The sequence below is a fragment of the Acanthochromis polyacanthus genome, chromosome 5 (genome assembly GCF_021347895.1).
Source record: "Acanthochromis polyacanthus isolate Apoly-LR-REF ecotype Palm Island chromosome 5, KAUST_Apoly_ChrSc, whole genome shotgun sequence".
Lineage (NCBI taxonomy): Eukaryota > Metazoa > Chordata > Actinopteri > Pomacentridae > Acanthochromis > Acanthochromis polyacanthus.
This window is the reverse complement of record NC_067117.1, coordinates 2,678,376-2,699,861: the sequence shown is the minus strand read 5'-3', so window position 1 is coordinate 2,699,861 and position 21,486 is coordinate 2,678,376. Positions and strand designations below refer to the sequence as shown.

The 21,486-nt window shown below is 36.9% G+C and overlaps 1 protein-coding gene across 1 annotated transcript in view; it reads left to right on the top strand.

Annotated features, from left to right (window-relative positions):
* LOC127533983 (nuclear factor 7, brain-like) overlaps window positions 1–172 on the top strand; it is a 187,299-nt gene extending 187,127 nt beyond the window's left edge. Inside the window, exon 3 of the transcript XR_007941892.1 lies at window positions 120–172. The gene's annotated coding sequence lies outside the window, so the exon portion shown is untranslated. The remainder of the gene's footprint in view (window positions 1–119) is intronic.
* Window positions 173–21,486: the final 21,314 nt, after the last annotated feature.

The following is a 21,486-nucleotide window of genomic DNA, read 5'->3' as shown; positions in this document are numbered from 1 at the left end:
TGTCTGCTTTTTAAGGTGGGCGTCTGGGTTTAAAGGTGGTCGTCTGGGTTTTAAGGTGGACGTCTGGGTTTTAAGGTGGACGTCTGAGTTTTAAGGTGGACGTCTGGGTTTGTGTTCAGGTTTTCTGTAACGCTGCAGATTGAAGAGCTGAATCTGTCTCTGATGATGTTTCACACGGACTGTTAATTAAACTGCAGTGAATAAAAAATGCAACTGTCTGATAATAAGATGAGTCACTGTGAAGAAACTTTTCTAAAAATAACCTCGTACGAAGTTGTTCAAAACCAAACCACAGCAGAGCGTCTACAGGAACAGACCTAATCAGACAGGATCATTGTTTTGTTTCAGTTGTCACGCTGTTTAATTAAGTTCATATCAATTAAATTTAATGAAGAGTCTCTTAAAGATGCTGATAAGCAGGAAACAGCAGGAGATCAGAGTCTTATAAACCGTCCATCAGCAAGAGGAAAACTAACTATTTAGCTCATTAGAATTTCATAAAACTATGCAGTTTTTTTTAACATGACCTAAAACTTACATGAACATTTTAAAAGAGGCTTTCTGCATTGTATCTCTGCCTACAGGTTTTGTAACTGACAATGAATTTACAGATATGTCAGGTTTGAACACATAAATAAATCAGTAAATCATCCAGCTGGATCTTTGTGTTGCTGATTGACATCCAGACGTGTCAAAATCCTCAATATTAACTCAAAAGGTGTCAGTCAACTGGATTTTACGGCATTAAAGTGTTAATAACCTGGATAATAATGCACAGCAGAGTCAATAATTTTACTTTTAATCTCCAAAAAATGTCAAAACCTTGAAATTATTGCACAAACAGCAATAAACTCGATATTAACACAAGAAAGTACGAAAAGTCAGATACTGGCAGACAGAAGTGTCCAAAAACCTGGATAATAATTCATCAAAGTGTCAGTAACCTGGAGATGAACTGTTAAAAAGTATCAGCAGTCTGGATTTTACTGCATTAGCTGTCAAAAAGCTGGATATTAATGCAAAAAATATCAATAATCATCGTAATTAATGATTGAATATTTATTAATTTTTGGATTTTACTGCATTAAACTGTCAAAATCCTGGATATTAAGGCAGAAAAGCATCAATAATCTGGATATTAATGCAGAAAAGCATCAATAATCTGGATATTAATGCAGAAAAGCATCAATAATCTGGAAATTAATGCAGAAAAACATCAATAATCTGGAAATTAAGGCAGAAAAGCGTCTCTAATCCTGGATATTTATGTAGAAAAACATCAATAGTCTGGATATTAATGCAGAAAAGCATCAATAATCTGGATATTAATGCAGAAAAGGGTCAATAATCTGGATCTTAATCCATCAAAGTGTCAATAACCTGGAGATTAACTGTCAAAAAATGTCAACAACTTGGATTTCACTGCATTAAACTGTCAAAATCCTGGATATTAATGCAGAAAAGCATCAATAATCTGAATATGAACCTACTAAAGTGTCCCTACAGGCTGCAGGCAGCAGATGGCAGCCTGACTTCATGGATTAAAGCCCAGGAACAGGCTGCTGATGTGCTAAAGGCCTCTATCTCCTGCAGCGAGCCTCGTCGTCTCAACAATCTGCCTTCAGAGACAGATTCAGGTGTTCGGCAGCAGCGGCAGCATTATCAGGACTGCAGCTTTATCAGGAGGCAGCAGGAATCAGCTGCAGCTCTGCACACATTCATCCCTGCAAAAGTGACACCAGGTCTTTGGATATCAGTTCTAAAAACACGCACTGCAGTAAACGCTGGGACTATTAATAACCCTGAAGATAACCGCTTCACATCCGTCAGACCAAACTGCTGCTGGAAAGATGCTTTTTGCAGTAATTCATGCACAAAATGCACACAGACTCCTGGTTTATTTGGGTTCCTTTATAAAATACGTCAGAACCTCAGACTACACAAAGCATCTACATGGAGTGTTTTTGGGTCGTGTTATGGGTAGATCGGGTCTGATCACGTCTTCCAACACTCCTTATTGCATCAAACTCAGCACTACTCTACCTGCATATTAATGTGCCAAAGTGGCAGTTACTAGAAATGAACACAGAGAACTATCAGAAAGGACAGAAAAGCACAAAAGCATCAAAAATATCAATAGTACAAGTGTCCATGGCCTGGATATTAACATGAAAGTGTCAATAATCTGGATATTAATGCATCAAAAACCTACATATCAACACATGAAGATGGCAACAACTTGGACATTATTTCAACAAAGTACTCATACCCTTCATATTAACAAAAAAGGTCAATAATCTGGATATTAACGCATGAAAGTGTCAAAAACCTGAATATTAATGAACCACAGTGTCAAAAACATTGGATGGTAACACACCAAAGTGTCAATCATCTTGATATTTACATAGAAAAGTGTCAAAAACATGAATATTCATGCATCAAAATGTTAAAAATCCAGATAATTTTGCAGCAAAACACCAAAACCTCCATATAAATGGACTCAACCATTAGCAGACTGGGTATTAATGCGCCAACGTATCAAAAACCTGGATGTTAACGTACAAAAGCGTCAATAATCTTGACATGATCATACACACAAAAGTGTCAGTATTTGGATATTAACATAGAAAAGTGATTAAAAACCTGGATATTAATGCATGAAAGTGTCCACAACCTGGATATATATACACATAAAAAATAAAAACATCAACAGACTGGATTATGCTGCTTTAGAGTGTCAATAACCTGGATTATTAACATCCATACTTTGACATGTTGGCACATTAAGATACTTTGTTGCTTTAATATCCACATTGTTGATACTTTTCTCTGTTCATGTTTTTGACATATTGATGCATTAATATCCAGATTTTTGGCCCTTTGGCATATCATCATCCAGGTTACTGATGCGTTTGTTCATTTATGGAGAAGTTTTTGATGTTTTGACACATTATTATCCAATTTATTGATACTTTGATGCTTTAATTTTCAAGCTGTTGATGCTTTTATGTGTTAATATCCAGTTTTTTTTGACACTTTGGTGCATTAATACCCAGATTTTTGATATATTTGTCTCTTAATATCAAGGTTTTTGATGCTTTTCTGTGTTAATATCCAGGTTATGATTTTGTGCATTTATATCCACGTTTTTGACACGTTGGCATATTATCATCCATTTTTTTGACGCTTTTCCGTGTTAATATCCGGGTTACTGATACTTTTGTCCATTAATATCCAGGTTTTTGACACTTGTCCTGTTGATATTTTTTCTGCTTTTCTTTTTCATTTGTATTTATTTTTTATCTCACAGGTGCACATTTTCTTTTATATTTTTGCGCTGGATTTCATCACCGTGCTTCTGCTCTTTCGCTTCTTTTAAGCCTCTTTGAAGTGAACTTGGTAGAAACCAGCCTAAAAGTCCTGAGTCTTCTTAAATTCTCGGCTCTCTCTGGACTAATTGGATCCCTGCATGGCTTCAGGCTTTATTTTGAAATTATTTGAGAATGTTTGGGAGCTCTAAGAACCGTGACAGATATTCCCTCTCCTTCTTTTTCAAGGTTATCCTGCAGCTGAGGGTGAAGCAGCGGCAGGCCTCTGTATGTTGCATGTTCCTTACATAAGAGTGGCAGCTCTTATGTAAGGAACGCAGCAGCAGCGAGCGGACCGAATGAATTTGAGCTCTCCCAGGTGTTTGGCCCGGCGGGGGTTCAGATGGAAGGTGCAGGGGGACGTTTGAAACAGGCGTCGGGTCGCTTCTTATCGAGCAGGAAACAGGCAGATGGTGGGACGACTGGCAGACAGAAGACAGAAGAGCAAGACGGGGAGGACGAGACCGGCAGACGGAGGCTTGGACCGGGAGATAAAACCCGGTGGACTCCAGGACTTGGACGTGCGGCAGTTTTCCTGCAGCTCCAGGCTCCATCTGGGAGGAGAGGATTGTTTGTGCTGCCAGCTTCCTGATCTGAGGGGCTTTGGAGAGCGACTCCCACTGCTTCGTACACAATAAACAGAATAGATGAATGTGAGCCGTTGTAGTGGATCAGTGGGGGAGGAGGGATGGTGTATTAATCATTATTCATATCATAGGACAGACAACAGAGATGCTGTCGCCTGAAATTTTCTTTTACTGACATTTTTGTGCCAACACGTTTTTAGTATAATCTGGTTTATAATCAACCAGTTACTGACAATTTGAACAACCAACCAGGAAGGTGATATTTGGTCTAAAAATGACACAAACGAGACAAAAGTGACAAAAATGAGACCCAAAATGTCAACACAAGACACAAATGAGACACAAAATGCTAAAAATAAGACATAAAATGACAAAAAAACTGGACATAAAATGACAAAAATGAGACAAAATGAAAAAATGAGGCCCAAAATGTCAACATGAGACACAAATGACACAAATGAGAAACAAAATGCTAAAAATAAGACATAAAATGACAAAAACTGGACATACAATGACAAAAATGAGACATGAAATGACAAAAATGAGACAAAATGACAAAAATGAGGCCCAAAATGTCAACATGAGACACAAATGACACAAATGAGAAATAAAATGCTAAAAATAAGACATAAAATGACAAAAACTGGTCATAAAATGACAAAAATGAGACAAAATGACAAAAATGAGGCCCAAAATGTCAACATGAGACACAGATGAGACACAAAATGATAATAATGAGACATAAATTGACAATAACTGGACATAAAATGACAAAAAATGAGACATGAAATGACAAAAATGAGACAAAATGACAAAAATGAGGCCCAAAATGTCAACATGAGACACAAATGACACAAATGAGAAACAAAATGCTAAAAATAAGACATAAAATGACAAAAACTGGACATACAATGACAAAAATGAGACATGAAATGACAAAAATGAGACAAAATGACAAAAATGAGGCATAAAATGACAGAAATGAGACATAAATGACAGAACCCTGGAACCATGAAGACATGTTGAGTTATTCCTCCTTTTATTTCACGCAGCAACAAGATAAATTTACAGACAGCTGGTATTTATCAGGCGACACTTCCAAAATAAGATGCTCCAACGCTGTTTTATTCTGTTCCTATAATCTGTAAGGTGTTTTCTTGGGTCCGTTTCTGACTTAATCATCCAATGAAGGATTCCCGTTGGTTTTTCAGAGAGACGACTGCTGAAGGACGGAGCAGCAGGAGAAAGACGGCATCCAGAGATGGAGGAGGAAGAGGAATGATGTGGAGAAAGCCGGGTTGATTTCTCGCCTGGAGAAGCTCGACTCCAAACAGCTGCACATTTTTATTTTCCATGCATTTGTTCTCAGGCCGTAATGGTGCCCTAAATCACAGCTGACAAGTCTGGAGCAGCGAGTCCAGCTTCTCCTTAAAAAACAAGACGGATGACGGAGGCAGTCGACTTATTAAAAGCTCAGACGTCGCAAATACAGTTTGAGTGTTAAAGTGTAAACACAGGAGACGGATCGGTTCTGTCACGTTCTCTAGTTTGTTTTAATTTGAGCCATTTTCCTGCTTTGATGAAGTGAAATCTGGATGCTGGCACTTTCAAAATAAAGCTCACAGTCAGCCCCTTCCAACTTCATGCTGCGACTTTAATATGTTTCAACAGCAAAAACTGTCAGTATCCAGGTAAAAATGTACGCAAACGAGACACAAAACAATGAAAAACACGATAGAACAGCAAACAAAACTAAAAATTAGAGAAATAACACAAAAAAATGCAAAAAAATACACCAGAAATTACAAAAAACATCAAAATGACATAAATGAAATATAAAATGATGAAAAACAAAACAAAACAACACAAATAAGACCAAAAATTTGAAAAAAAGAACAAACTCATGCAAGATAACACAACACAAATTGGTAAAAATGAAACAAAATGAGAGAAACGAGACACAAAATTTAAAAAAAACCCCACAGAAACACAAAATGAAAGAAATAAAGAAATAAAAAGAAACACAAAAGACAAAACACAAAACAACTCAAACAAAATACAAAACAACACAAATAAAATACACAACAACACCAACAAGGCACAAAAGGACAAAATAAAACAGAACAAGACAAACGAAACACAAATGACACAAAGTACCCAAGAACACACACATAAAAAATACAGAAAACAAGCCTGACAAAACATACATGTTGTCACAATGATTATAATATGATTGTATAATACATTTGGTTATAGTAGGTGTGTTTTTATGATGTTTAATTATTTTAAATTCACTTTATTTGGTCTTATTTACACCTCAAATCACCACCAAAACAAGACTGTTTCTGTTCAATTCTGTTTATTTAATCAGAAATCTGTCTTTAAATATGTTTTTTAAGCTGATAATCCTCGTCGGTTTACATGTAAACAAGTCAGACACACACAGACTCACACATATTCTGAGCATAAATGAGAGTTTCATCGTATCGATCACGAATTCATTACAGTCAGAGTCTTCAGAGGGAGTCCAGACGGAGGAAAAACCACGAGAGAAAAACGAGTTTATCCACTGAAACCTCACAAAGAAGGGTTTGTGTTCCTGTTGTTGTTGTTTGTGTTGTCTACACATGAATCCACTGATGTGTGAATGTAAACTTCCCTCAGCGTCTTTGTGTTTGAATGTTTTCAACGATCAGATTCAGGTTGGATCAGAGACGTCCGCTAACGTCTGAAAGTTCGATTTGATTCCAGAGAACTGGGTTTGGTTCGCTGCTCGCTGTCTGATGCCTGGAGGCGCTCAAAAGATTCACATCTCAAGAGATCCCAAAGAGTTTAAGGTTTAAAATATAAGAAAATAAAGTGTGAGTCGTATAATGACACAAACCGGACATAAAATGACAAACAGAAGTAGATGAAACAACAGAAATGAGACACAAAATGACAAAAAACTTAAGACAAAACGGCTCCAACGAGACACAAAATTAGAGAAATGAGACACAAAACAATAAAGACGAGACACAAAATGACAAAAAGGAGGCAAAACAACTCAAATGATGCACAAAATGACACAAATGAGACACCAAACATCTGCAGTCCAGCCCTGGATCTCCCCGCCTCCTGATGCATCAGACTGGTCCACCACCAAGACTCCTCCTCCAAGAAGAGCCCAGAAATCACCACACATGAGCACAGAAGTACGACTAAGACTTTCAGCCAGGGCGGCTGGTAGTCGTGTCCAGTCCACCCTGCTGCCTCTGTTTGTATTCCTGTGTGCTCCGTCGGTCTGTAAGTACTCGTGGTGGGTACTACGGACAAATTTAGAGCTTCTGCTGCTGATTTGGTGTGAAGCCTACAGACTCATTGGAGACTGTGGCTCCAGTTAGCAGTCCGCCAGCTTAGGGAGGAAGCTGTTTAGTATTTAGAGCCTTTGTGTACCATGTGTGATCAGAGGCACCAGCTTTGGTTTAGTTCATTTTTGTACACTCTTTATTTTGTTGTTGTGGGTGCTGCTACTGTACTTAAGTTTGGCTGTGGAGTTTAGTTGTTTTGTGTTTGCTAGATGTAGACGCTCTGTTAGCTTTTGTTTCGTTAAATTCTGTTTGTTGATTTGGCAGCATCCACTGGTCTTCGTTATCACATTTATGTTCAATTAGCCACTGAGTGATAAATTAATTTACCTGTACCTATAACATCGGGTTATTTTTGACAAAACAGCTTTTTCGTTTGATGCTCCAAGTTCATGGAACATCCTCCAACAGTCTCTAAAAATTCATGTTCTTCCTTCTCTTTCACAGTTCAGAACTTTGATTTCTAATTATTGTGTTTCTCAATGCAACTGTTTTACCTGATTTTATTTTATTATTATTTATTTTAATTATTTATCTTATTTTATTTACCAGTGATTATTTGGTATTTGTTTTTATTGTGTCTGTAATCTCGATGCCATTGGAAATGAGGGAAACCTCAATGCCCCTTCGAGACTAAATAAAGGTTTGAAATTGAAATATTTTGTTGCATCCAGCTAACCCTAGAGGATGGATCGTAGCAGCTTAACTTATCTTATCATGGCTTAGATTAGCTTAACTTTTTCTAGTGTACCTTGGTTTAGCTTATTTTAGCTTATCTTAGCTTGCCTTACCTTAGCATATCTTATCTTAGCTTATCTTAGTTTGCTTTAACCTAACTTAGCTTGTCTTAGCTTGCCTTATCTTACCTTATCTTATTATAGCTTTTCTTAGCTTAGCTTATTTTAGCTTATCCTGTCTTAGAGTAACCTAGCTTAACTTGTCTTAGCTTGCCTTAACTAAGCATATCTTGTTATAGCTTATCTTATCTTAGCTTATCTTAGCTTCTCTTATCTGATGGACTCACCTTGCTAGAACAAACTTTGACATTGTGTTTTTTCATTAATAAGTTTGAGGGTCAAACTGCAGAAACGTAAAACTCCGCATAAACCCCTGACAGTGACCTAGTTTGTGTGTCTGTGTTATTGTGTGTTATTGTGTGTCTCCCCTGTTCCTGGATGTAAATTCTTATCTGTTTGGTTTCCACCTTGCAGGACTCCCAGGTTCTTCCTCCTTTAACTGACTTCTCTGCAGAAGGTTTCAGCTGATTCCTGTCCTCATTTTCACTGCAGAGTATAAACTGATTTTACTGCCGAGCTGATGGAACATTTGGTGCTATTAACTTATTTAACCCCTTTAAAATGAGGCTGGAGGACGTACATCTTTAGCCCTGCTAGCTGTGCCTGTGGTTGTGGTATTTTTAGTTCAGTAGATGGAGGCAGACCTGCAGCTTAAACTATGATCCCTGCTGAACCCAGACCAGGACTTGGACACAGAAACCAGGATTCATTCACATTAGTCTGATCTTCCACTGCTGTCCTGCATCGATAATGGAGGAAATCCTAATATGAGATTTTACTAAATCATCCCATGTTGCTCCGTTCTGGGATGTTTTATACCTTTAAAGCACTCGGTGAACTTTTTCTACTTGTTCAACAGCCCCCTGCAGTATAATTATTTTCTACATTTGGAGGAATCGCATTGAAGGATATGAAAGACTCTGCACAGCTTCCACTTGTAAAGACCATGTATATCACATTAGCCTTGAGTTTCCAATGACTTCTATAACTTTTAATTTCTATAATGGTTTGTTAATGAAATTTTCTGACTTTCATGGCCTCTTATGTTCTTGGGAGTGAATACAACTGACTACAGCTGTTGACTCAAGTCTAAATATGTGAAAGTGTAAAATCAGGAATCAGGAAATCAATAATTTTCAATTCTGTCGCCTAGATTTCTGCTAAATTATATGAACTATCAGCGAATTAGTGTATTTTTATCTCCATAAAAAGCTGACTAGCTGACCTTATGTTAAGCTAATAAGGTTATGCTATATTAGCAGGCTGTAACACAAGCTAAGTAGCTGACTTTATGGTAAACCTATAATGGTTTACTTATTTTAGCTCGTCGTAGCACTAGCTAAGAAGCTAACTTTATGTTATGCAGAAATGTTCGTTTTTGGATGTAAAGTGACACAAACAAAATTTGAGGAAGCTGGCAAGCTAGTGGTTCACACTGCAGATTGTTCTGAGTCTCACAAAATCACGTTTTAGCGTATTTGTTAAAATAATAAAATTACGATAGTTTTATGTTGAAACAGGAAGTGCTTGCTCATCCGTAATGTCGCCAGCTTTGCATTTGAAAATGCAAAGCTGGCGACATTGCGGAGGACCAGCACTTCCTGTTAATATTCAACGTAAAAACATCCTAATGGTTTATTTTATGTCGAAAATATTACTATGAAGCGATTTTGTGAGACTCAGAAGGAGCTCTGCTGTAAACTAAGTCGTATTTAACGACAGCTAGCTCCTCCACTTGCTCGAATTGCATTTGTTGTAGTCTCAGTCCCGTCCGAACAGGAAATGTGGCGGCAGTGTGAGCGGGCTAGCAGCTAATCAGAAGCTAGTGACAAGCTAACTCCAGCGCTACAAGAAGCATCTCTTTAAAAGGTGCTGACCACGATATCAGGCTGAAACATTAGACCTCAGACGAGAACGAAACGTCAGCTCTGTGTGTTGGAGAGGATTTATTTTAGAAGCTACGTGTGTTGCGGTATTAATCCGTGTCATAGCAAACAATCGTTAGCACTTCCGCTAGCTTGGCTAATACTTCCGGTCATTCGTACATCAGTATACCGTGTTCGTTTTTGGACGTAAAGTGACACAAACACAATTTGAGGAAGCTGACAAGCTAGTGGTCCTTACATACACTTTGGTTCATACTGCAGATTTTTCTGAGTCTCACAAAATCACGTTTTGGCGTATTTGTTAAAAATAATAAAATTACGATAGTTTTACGTTGAAACAGGAAGTGCTTGCTTATCCGTAATGTCGCCAGCTTTGCATTTTTAAATGCAAAGTTGGTGACATTGCAGAGGACCAGCACTTCCTGTTAATATTCAACGTAAAAGCATCTTAATCGTTTATATTATGTCAAAAATATTACTACAAAGCGATTTTGTGAGACTCAGAAGGCTCTCTGCTGTAAACTAAGTCGTATTTAACGACAGCTAGCTCCTCCACTTGCTCGAATTGCATTTGTTGTAGTCTCAGTCCTGTCCAAACAGGAAATGTGGCGGCAGTGTGAGCGGGCTAGCAGCTAATCAGAAGCTAGTGACAAGCTAACTTCAGCGCTACATCAGCATCTATTTAAAAGGTGCTGACCACGATATCAGGCTGAAACATTAGACCTCAGACGAGAACGGAACATCAGCTCTGTGTCTTGGAGAGGATTTATTTTAGAAGCTACGTGTGTTGCGGTATTAGTCCGTGTCATAGCAAACCCTCGTTAGCATTCCGCTAGCTCAGCTAATACTTCCGGTCATTTGTACATACATTAGCTTGCCGTAGCAGTAGCTCGCTAGCTAGTAAGTTACTTACTATTGTTGGATAATCACGTCTGTTGTTCGTTGATTTTACTTGATTTTTTTATGTCAATAATTTAAATATCAACAATCACAAATTAAAGTTATGTCTTTTGTCCTACAAACTCATCAGTTTCAAATTATTTAGCAATGGTCAAACCAAATGAAGAGAAATACATTTCCACAACGTAACATTTTGAAATGAAGTTAATCTTGTGAATTATCTTCCATCACAACATGGTGAAGATGCAGTTTTTTCCAGGTTTCACACTTACCTTCATCTAATTAAAGTTGTAGTCTGTTCTGATTTAAGAACTTACTTTACTTAAGTATGTTTTATTTGAACATATTATATTCAGAAATGTTCTTAAAGGAGGCCTCTTACTACAGTTTATGTAGCTGGTTGAACTAGTTAAAGGCAGCAACTCTGTGAAGGAAGTGAAAAAACATCAAGAACAACGGGGAACATGAGATTTTAAACGGACAAGAGAGAAACATGTTCCAGCGATAAATGAAATCTGGATTCCCTGCAGCGTCTCTGATTGTGAATACGAGTGAAATGCTGACGGGCTGTTTCAGGGCGGCGGGATAAGCTCCCCTTTGGCCCGGTCTCGTTCAGATTGAAGGTGAAGTTGTAAATTATTGAGCGAAACGTTGAAAGTGTGAGTGCAGCGTCAGCAGGTATAGTCTGATCAGAGGAGATGTTCAGCACAGGTTCACCTTCTTCCTGCTCAGGACCACATCAAAAGAAAAAGCTCATAATTTGATTCCTGCTGTAAAGTTTGCAGTAAAACTTTCTCCCCCTGATGTGATCTGAATAAATGTTTGGGAGAAAATAACCTTCATTTATTCCCCATCAGAAGCGAATCCATTACGGAGTTTGTTTTTCAGTTTGTCATTACAGTAACACGGCGACGCTACATTAGAGCTCCGTCATTAACAACATGGAAGCCAATTGATATGCTTGCGTGGCTGTAATCCTCCCCAACGCCGCTCGTCTCTGTGGAGAGTTCTGCAGAAAAACAAATTAAAACTTGAGGTCTGGCTGCATGCGGGTGGAAAATCAGGTGATAATGCTGCAGCTTGTTCTGTTTTCTGTCTCTGCTGAGTCTGTTTCTGCCTCGTCCGGTAGTTTTTCTCTTTTTTAACCCTCTGAACTCATTTTTTGCTCATTTTTCCTCACTGTGGGTTCAGGTTTTCACACCGTCACCTCTGTGGAAACAGAATTTGACTGTACTTTTTATTTACTAGAGTTAAAACTTAGAAGTTAAAATGCTTTGTTGGAGAAAAATTATGAAAAACTGCAGGCCAGTTCCAAGAATGAACTTAGCAAATAACATCAAAAAACGTTAACTAATTTTATGCTAATAGCATTATTCTGTATTTGTTTGCTAGCTATCAGCTTTCTGTTATGCTAATATTGCTATGCTATATTACTTTGCTGTAGCACCAACTAACTAGCCAGCTATGCTACATCTGCTTGCTGTAACACTAGCTAACTGATTTTATGCTAATAACATTATTCTGCATTTGTTTGCTAGCTATCAGCTTTCTGTTATGCTAATATTGCTATGCTATATTACTTTGCTGTAGCACCAGCTAACTAGCCAGCTATGCTACTAGCTAACTGATTTTATGCTAATAACATTATTCTGCATTTGCTTGCTAGCTGTAGTCTATGTCTTGTTTTTGTCATTTGGTTGTCATTTTGTCTTGTTTTTGCCTTTTTAAATCAGGTTTGCGTCTTGTTTTGTGTTGTTTTGTTCATTTTTAGGTCTCATTTTTCATGTGTGTCTCACCTGTGTTTCTATATCTTCTTTTTAAAAATAACTTTAATGTCTCATTTTTGTCATTTTGTGCAGGTTTCTGTCATTTTCTGTCTCCTTTGGTGTTTATATCTTCTTATTAGGTAATTAAAAATACCGCTAATTTTCAAAGAAAGGCACATTTTCCAGGCTAATGTTTCCCAGGATTTATTTAAAGAGGGCAGATCAAAGCTCACAGCTGTTTTAATATCTGACATGAATATTTAGCAGAGCAGGCAGCGTTAAGAACCAGACTTCATGCTGAGTCTGTAATGAAGTCTGACTCCTCGTATCGATGCTCTTATTCTGTTCAGCTTCACTTTATTTCTTCATTCACAACTTTCAGGTTCAAGTTCTGATGATTATTTTCTCTTTTGTGGTTTTTAAGGAGTTTGTGAAGCAAAATTTCAAAGCAACAAGACGTGCGTGTGACGTTCCAGCTTGCAGCTCAGATGATGCTCAGTGAGTCTTCTGTGTCTTTTTGTGTAGCATTTGTCTTGTTTTTGTTGTTTTGTGTCATTTTCTGTCTTTGACGTTTTGTCTAATTTGTCATTTTGTGTCTGATTTTTCATTTGTGTCTCACTTGTGGTGTTTGGTCGTCTTTCTCATATAATTTTGGGTCACTTTGTGTCTCATTTTTGTTATTTTGTGTCTTGTTTGTGTCGTTTTGTGTCTCGCTTCTGTCATTTTGTGTCACATTCATACCATTTTCTGCTGTTCTGTGCCTCATTTTTCTGAGGTGTCTCATTTTTGTCATTTTTTGTCTAATTTTTGTGACTTTTTCTCATTTTTGTCATTTTGTATCTTGTTTTTGTCTTTTTTTATCTTGTTTTTGTCATTTTGTTTCTTGTTTTTGTCTTTTTTATCTTGTTTTTGTCATTTTGTATCTTGTTTTTGTCTTTTTTATCTTGTTTTTGTCATTTTGTATCTTGTTTTTGTCATTTTTTTATCTTGTTTTTGTCATTTTGTGTCTCATTTTTCTCACCTGGTGTCTCATTTGTGTCATTTTGTTTCTTATTTTTTTCATTTACTGTCTCAGTTGGTCTCTTTTTGTTGTTGTCTTCCTCATGTTTTGTGTCTTATTTTTCATTTGTGTCTCATTTGTGTTGTTTTGTCGTCCTTTTTTAGATTTTGTGCTCATTTGTGTCTGAATGAGGATGTTTCCAGTCTAAGCTAAGCTCAGTCACTGAAACTGGTGAAATAAAGTTTTATTTATTGGCCGTCTTTCCTTAATTAAACAGTCCGAGTGAGGAGCTTCATAAACTCATTAAACCAACAGATGGCTGCGTGTTTACTCCAGTAAGCACAGTAACACAACAAGCGCACAACAACACAACAAACGCTGCTTCATCTTTTTTTATCCACGTCGTCCTGCAGCAGGTGAAACTAAAGTTAAACTAAAGTCTGCTTACTTTGTTCACCAAACAGCTGCATTTAGCCGCACAAACTTCTGGGTTTCTCACTTTGACCTACGACATTTCAGCAGAACTAATGCAGCTGTGACGGTATTTACACTTTATTAAATCACATTTAAACCTTTTAATGGTCTCAGCTAACACAGTACAAAACTCCAGAGCAGAAGGAATGACACAACGTCAAACCAAAGACCAGAAAAAGACGGAAAATAAACAAAAGTAGATGCAGAATGACCAAAAAGAGTCAAAGAATGACCACAAAGAGACACAGAACGACCACAAAGAGATGTAACATGAGCACAAAGACACAAGAACTGACCACAAAGAGACACAAGTCAACATCTGTACCTGATAATCCAATCATCTGTCTTTGTGTCTTACAGTTTCCCATCAGGTGCACCATGTTGTTGGTAGTTTGTGGTTATTTTGTGTCTGTTTGTGGTTATTTTGTGTCTCTGAGGTTATTGTGTGTCTTTTTGTGGTTATTGTGTGTCTTTTTGTGGTTATTTTGTGTCTTTCTGTGGTCATTTTGTGTCTTTTTGTGGTTATTTTGTGTCTTTTGTGGTTATTTTGTGTCTCTTTGAGGTTATTTTGTGTCTCTGTGGTCATTTTATGTCTTTTTTGGTTATTTTGTGTCTCTTTGAGGTTATTTTGTGTCTCTGAGGTTATTTTGTGTCTCTGAGGTTATTATGTCTCTCTGAGGTTATTTTGTGTCTCTGAGGTTATTTTGTGTCTGAGGTTATTTTGTGTGTCTTTGTGTTTATTTTGTGTCTTTTTGTGGTTATTTTGTGTCTCTTTGAGGTTATTTTGTGTCTCTGTGGTCATTTTATGTCTTTTTGTGGTTATTTTGTGTCTCTTTGAGGTTATTTTGTGTCTCTGAGGTTATTTTGTGTCTGAGGTTATTTTGTGTCTCTTTGTGGTCATTTTGTGTCTTTTTGTGGTTATTTTGTGTCTCTTTGAGGTTATTTTGTGTCTCTGTGGTCATTTTATGTCTTTTTTGGTTATTTTGTGTCTCTTTGAGGTTATTTTGTGTCTCTGTAGTTGTTTTGTGTCTCTTTATGATCGTTTTGTGTCTCTTTTCATTGTTTGTGACTCTTTGTGGTCATTTTATATCACTTTGTCATTGTTTTGTGTGTATTTGTGTCTCTTTTTGGTAGTTCTGTGTCTGTGGTCCCTTTTTGTCTCTTTTTGTTGTCGTTTTGTGTCTCTTAGTGGTGTTTTACGTCTTTGTCATTGTTTTGCGTGTCTCCTTTGTCATTTCGTCTTCTTTAAGTCACCCCGTGTCTCTTCTTCATCGTCGTGCTTCTCTCTGTTGTCATGTTGTGTTTGTAGTCGTTTTTTTGGGTTGTGCTGTCACCACTCAGCTCTCAGTTCGCTCCAAAAATACCACATTTTAATGTAGAATTGATTCGCTCAGGCAGAAGTGACCCTCGTCCTCAGTGTGTCTCATTCGACTCGTTCTCGGCTTGTAAACGATCGCGAGTCGCAACGTTGTGCCCTCAGAAAGTAAAAGCTATTAAACGCTGACTTTCAGCTGTGTGACTTTGAAATTAACTATGCACCGCTGCCTCTAAAATAAATAAATGGATAAAAGTTCACGCTGGAGCCTCACACTTCCTAGATTGGGTTCATTCGAGCGTTTCCAGAGATCGTCCAGCTGAAGGACGGACGTCGGACGCATTAGATGGAAAAACTGATGCAAGATTTTTAGTTATACGAAACACAGCAATGATTCATAAAAGACACAAAAAAAACCAGAACAAAACAACAGCTGGGATCCTGCAGGGACAAAAACTCTCAAAGACTTTGGCTATGTCGATGCATTTCCAGTTAAAGTCTTGTTTCGTATTTGTCTCCTTTCACTACGTCATTGTGGACAATCAACCAAGCTTGGAAAATGACAACAAAGATCCACAAAGAGACACAAAATGACAACAAAGACCCACAAAGCAACCACAAAGTGATGCAAAATGACAATACACACAAAACAACCACAAAGTGACACAAAATGACCATAAAAAGACAAAAAACCACCACAAACAGACATAAAATGAACAAAAAGAAACTCACAGTGACCACAGAGACTCACAAAACAACCAGAAAGAGACACAAAATGACCACAGAGACACAGAAAATGACCAAAAAGACACACAAAATGACAACAAACACATAAAAAGTGGCATAAAAAGACCACAAAGAGACACAAAGCCACAAAACAACCAAAAAGACACACAAACTGACCACAAATACACACAAAATGTCCAAGAAGAGAGACAATATGACCACAAAGACACACAAAATGACAAAAGAGACACACAAACAACCAGAAAGTGATGCAAAATTACCACAAAGAGACACAAAATGGCATAACATAAGACACAAAACAACCACAAACAGACATAAAATGAACAAAAAGAAACTCACAGTGACCACAGAGACTCACAAAACAACCAGAAAGAGACACAAAATCACCATAAAAATGGTGACAAGAAAAGGACACGACAACCACAAAGAGACCCAAAATGAGTCTAAAGACACACAAAATGACCAAAAAGACGCACAAAATGAAAAAAAAAACCACATACAAAGTGGCATAAAATGACCACAAAGAGACACAAAACCACAAAACAACCAAAAAGACACACAAAATGACCACAAACACAAACAAAATGTCCAAGAAGAGACACAATATTACAAAAGAGACACAAAACAACCAGAAAGTAAGGCAAAATGACAACAGAGACGCAAAATGACAACAAAGAGACACAAAATGACGACAAAGAGACACAAAATGACGACAAAGTGACGCAAAATGACCACTAAGACGCACAAAGTTAACACAATAAAAAACAAAGTTGGCCACACTTCAGATGCCGTCGTAGAAGCAATAATCGGTTCACACTGATTTGTGTTTAACTTGTGTTTTGGTTTCCTGGTTGGATCCAGAAGATGCTGGCAGATGTTTGATGACAGAAACAGGAAACAGAATCCAGTGGTTCCTCATCCCTCTGTGGATCTGCCTCTCCTTCAGAAAACAAAGCCGTCAGGACGTGGATCTTAAAGACGGTGTGAACTGCTGCTGTGAACAGGAAGCAGACCCACTGGAAACACTTCAGACACACACAACCATGAAACGGGCTTAAAGCGCTGGAAGAAGCAGGATTTCAGTCCAGCTGTTACCCGTCGACGTTTTAACTTTAGCCAGAGACGATGACTGAGTCTGTGTGGTGAAAGGAGGGCGGGGAATATTTAAAATACTAAAAAATGCACAGATTTGGAGGTTTGATGTTGCAACAGAATGAAATATGTCAGCTTTCCAAGTGTATTTTATGACTTAAAACATTTTAAAAGTGTTACTGTCTTTATATTGGCACATTTGTACTTTATTTATTGAATATTTAAGGCTTTACAAATTAATTCTCTTTTAAAATAAATGTATAACTAAATGAAATAATAACGAATTTAAATTTTAATGTTAAAATCATGCATTTTTTTAATCTTTCCTGCTGTGTTTCCTCCTCTGATCTCCTTCATCAGCTTCACCTGCTCTGATTGTTTCTGCTGCTACTTTTCTGGGTTCTTTTGTCGGTTTGTTCCTGTTTGTCCTGCAGTGTTCTGCTCTGTTTTGTTTCCACTCTTTAGTTTTTTTTGGTTTCTTTATTCACATTTCTTTATTTAACTTCTCAGATCTACGGCCTTCTTTCTATTTGCCCCCGTTAGACCCTCCCAGTAAGTTTAATTCGTCGTTTTGTGATTTTGTGTCTCAGTTTTGAGATTTTGTCTCTGTTTAATGATTCATTGTTGCATTTCTTTTATTTTTGGATCTCGTTTTGGTGATTTTTATCTCATTTTTATGACTTATTGCCTTTTTCGAGATTTTATGTCTCATTTTTGTGATTTTGTGTGTTGTTTTTCTGCTTTCTGTGTGGTCACTTTTGTAATTTTTGTGCTGTTTTTACGAATTATTGTCTCGTTTTTGTGACTTTTGTGTGTTGTTTTTGTAACTTTTGTCATGTTTTTATGATTTATTGGCTCATTTTTGAGATTTTGCCTCTTTTTTATGATTTTTGTCTTGTTTTTGTGTAATTTTTATGATTTATTGTCTTGTTTATCTGATTTTGTATCTCATTTTTGAAGTTTTGTTTCGTTTTGATTATTCATTGTCTCATTTCTGAGATTTTTTTCTTGTTTTTACGATTTATCGTCTCGTTTTTGTGACTTTGTGTTTAGTTTTTGAGATTAAGTGTGTTGTTTTTCTGCTTTCTGTGTGGTCACTTTTGTAATTTTTGTGCTGTTTTTACAAATTATTGTCTCGTTTTTGTCACTTTTGTGTGTTGTTTTTGTAACTTTTGTCATGTTTTTATGATTTATTGGCTCATTTTTGAGATTTTCTCTTTTTTATGATTTTTGTCTTGTTTTTGTGTAATTTTTAGGATTTATTGTCTTGTTTATCTGATTTTGTATCTGAGTCATTCCATGTCAATTCAACAAATGCTTGTTGCACCACTTTCTCAGATCCTCCCAAAAAAATTTTTGGGCTTTATTTGGGTAATTTTATGAACAAATGCAAAGTATTATGGTTATAAACATACAGTATAAGCAGTAATGATCTAATCTAATACCCATAGTCAGTCCAAACTTAATCCTCGCCTATGATTTTAGGGTTTTAAACTACTAAAAAAGCAATTTATACTCCTTTTACATGGTCAGAATTTTTTCCCCTTCCAGAACTTTTACCCTTCTGGTGAGAAAAGTATAGAAATGAATGAAAATAAAAAAATACTGGACTGTGGAATTTCCCAAAATATCCTTATTATTTCATGGGCGACTTTATTTTGGGTTTTTCATGCCTCTATTTTAGGACTTATTCTTGTGAAAAGACATTGAAAGAATGAATTTTCTTCTTTACTAATGAAAGTTGCATAAGGTAAAAGTTTTAAAACATTAAAATAAAGCTTATTTATTGATTTATAGGCTGTTGAACTCAGGTGTAGACCCAAAATAGCCTAACTTTAGGCATTAAAAAGTGCATGTGGGATACATGGTACGCGGTTCAAATTTTTTTTGGAGGAACTAGTATGTGTGAAGTATGTGTGAACTTACTTTCATATTTGTTTCTTGTGCCAAAGATGAGCAACTGCTGAATCAATTTACTATACATTTTGATCCTCGTTTTTGTTTTAGGAACCATTTACATGACCAACTAAAGATGAAAGATGAATCTGAAGCATCAGCATCGTAGTATAAGTTACAAAGGGCATATCTGAAGTTAATTATTATATAGACATTGTTTTTTCTTTCATACAGTAACTGAATAAGAAGAAATGGCATCACTCCCAGACTGCATTCTCAGGACAGCCTCGGTATCGTATTTGACTTATCAGCTGAATTTGAAGATTTGCAAGTGAAATTCATGCACCCAAAAGGTCCCAGCAAGAAGTTCACATGGCCTAGAAAGGATGACGTAGTGTGGGTGCCTACAGCCCACATCCTCTGTCCAATCACTGCTCCTTCAACACGTCGTGGTGGACAGTACCACATATCTGGTGCAGATGATGGCCTGATTTCAGAGAAATTCAAGCAGTTCAAAGGACAGAAATAGTGGTGTGATAAGTTGGGGACAAATTACATGTTTTACATGGGACCTAAGGCAATATAACTCATTTTAACTGCAATATATTAGTTAGAATTCCTAAAAAAACGCCTATAAAACATAGTGCATTTCTTGGTTAAATTGGCCATGAAGGATTCAAGAAACAATGTTGATACTTCAGATATCAATTATTCGGATGTTTATTGTTATACAGACAAAGTTTCATGTTTCTACTCCATGTCCCACATTGGTTTCTGTGCCAATATATGTATGGTGTTTTTCAGTCTGTTTCATAAATAGGCATCGTTTTGAGGTCTAAGGAGACTAGCTAGCTCTTGGATATTTTTAGGTTAGAGAGAACTTTTAAGGTACTTTGAGATTTTTATAACATATGAACCTTGTTACTTATTAAAATTTGTGAAAAAAATGCCTAAATTCTTGAAAAATGCCATTTTCGCCAAATTTTTAAATTGCCCTGTACCACAGAGAAATGGGTATATTCATTCCAAATTTTTTTTTCCTGCTCTATTGTTAAGGTGTTTGAACCCTTCAGATCACTTGTAAGTCTATATCATCAGTCAGTTCCCAGTATTATCTTCCTAAATCAAGCCTTTCTACCTAACATATCAATTTCCGAGTGGAAAAATAGGGATTTAAATATTTTATAACTTAGCAAATAGCAATCATATGATGTTAAAACTTTGCAAGTAGTCTATTCTTATGTTGGGATAGTTAAAAAAAAAGTTTGGAGATGATCAGAGGAGGTCATGCAACAAAATTTCCTCAGATTTGTTGAAATGAGATGGAATGACTCATCTCAGTTTTGAAGTTTTGTTTCATTTTGATTGTTCGTTGTCTCATTTCTGAGATTTTTTTCTTTTTTTTACGATTTATTGTCTCATTTTTGTGACTTTTGTGTCTTATTTGTATGATTTCTTTTCTCTCGTTTTTGCGATTTTGTGTCTCCTTGTGATGATCTTGTGTCTCAGAACAGAGAAAACTGTCCGACACTGTGCAGGAACCGAGCTGCAGGTTTTGTGGTTTTCTGTCATGTTTTGTTCTTCACTGCCCCCTGATGGTTTGCAGGTGAACAACAGCAGCATCGTAAATGCTTTTAAGGAGCACAAAGTCCCACTGTTTTCCCCGTTTGTGTCAAACATCGCCTTCATAAAAATTACACCTCTGGATCCACAAACACTCGTATTACCGGCTTTGTGGGAAATAACCTCCAACGTGTGTCATTGCAGCTCCAGGTGGAGGCCGTGGCTTTGGATCGTTCCACCTCCAAAGAGAACGACCTTCAGCGTCAAACAGTGAGTCTCATCAACCTTCCCTCTGCTTCTGGCCTCCTGTTGGATTCTGTTTGCTGGGTTTCTGCGTTAGAAGCCTCTGAGTTCACTTCTGTAGCTGCAGGTTGTTGTTCTAGTGATTGTTTCCATTCACGGCTTCACACGGTTAAACCCAGCGTCTGTAGAGCATCTATCGTGATAATTAACCTTTAAGTCACCAGCTGGACTTTTAAAACGGTACAGGGTCATTTTTTAAAACAAACTCTATCAGAAAAGACGTTGTTAGCGTCGCATGTTCAATATTTGCAGGAAAACGTGAATTTCAACATGAATAATGTTTTGTTCCTCTGAATATAATCAGTCCTTTTATTTCTGTATATTAAGGACATTATGGAAGTCTGATCCATGCAGTCGCTGCTGTAAAAACTCAAAGTATTTTTTTTGTTCCTCTCTGTCACATATTCAGTATTTGTTGGAAAAATTTGAATTTTAACTTAAATAA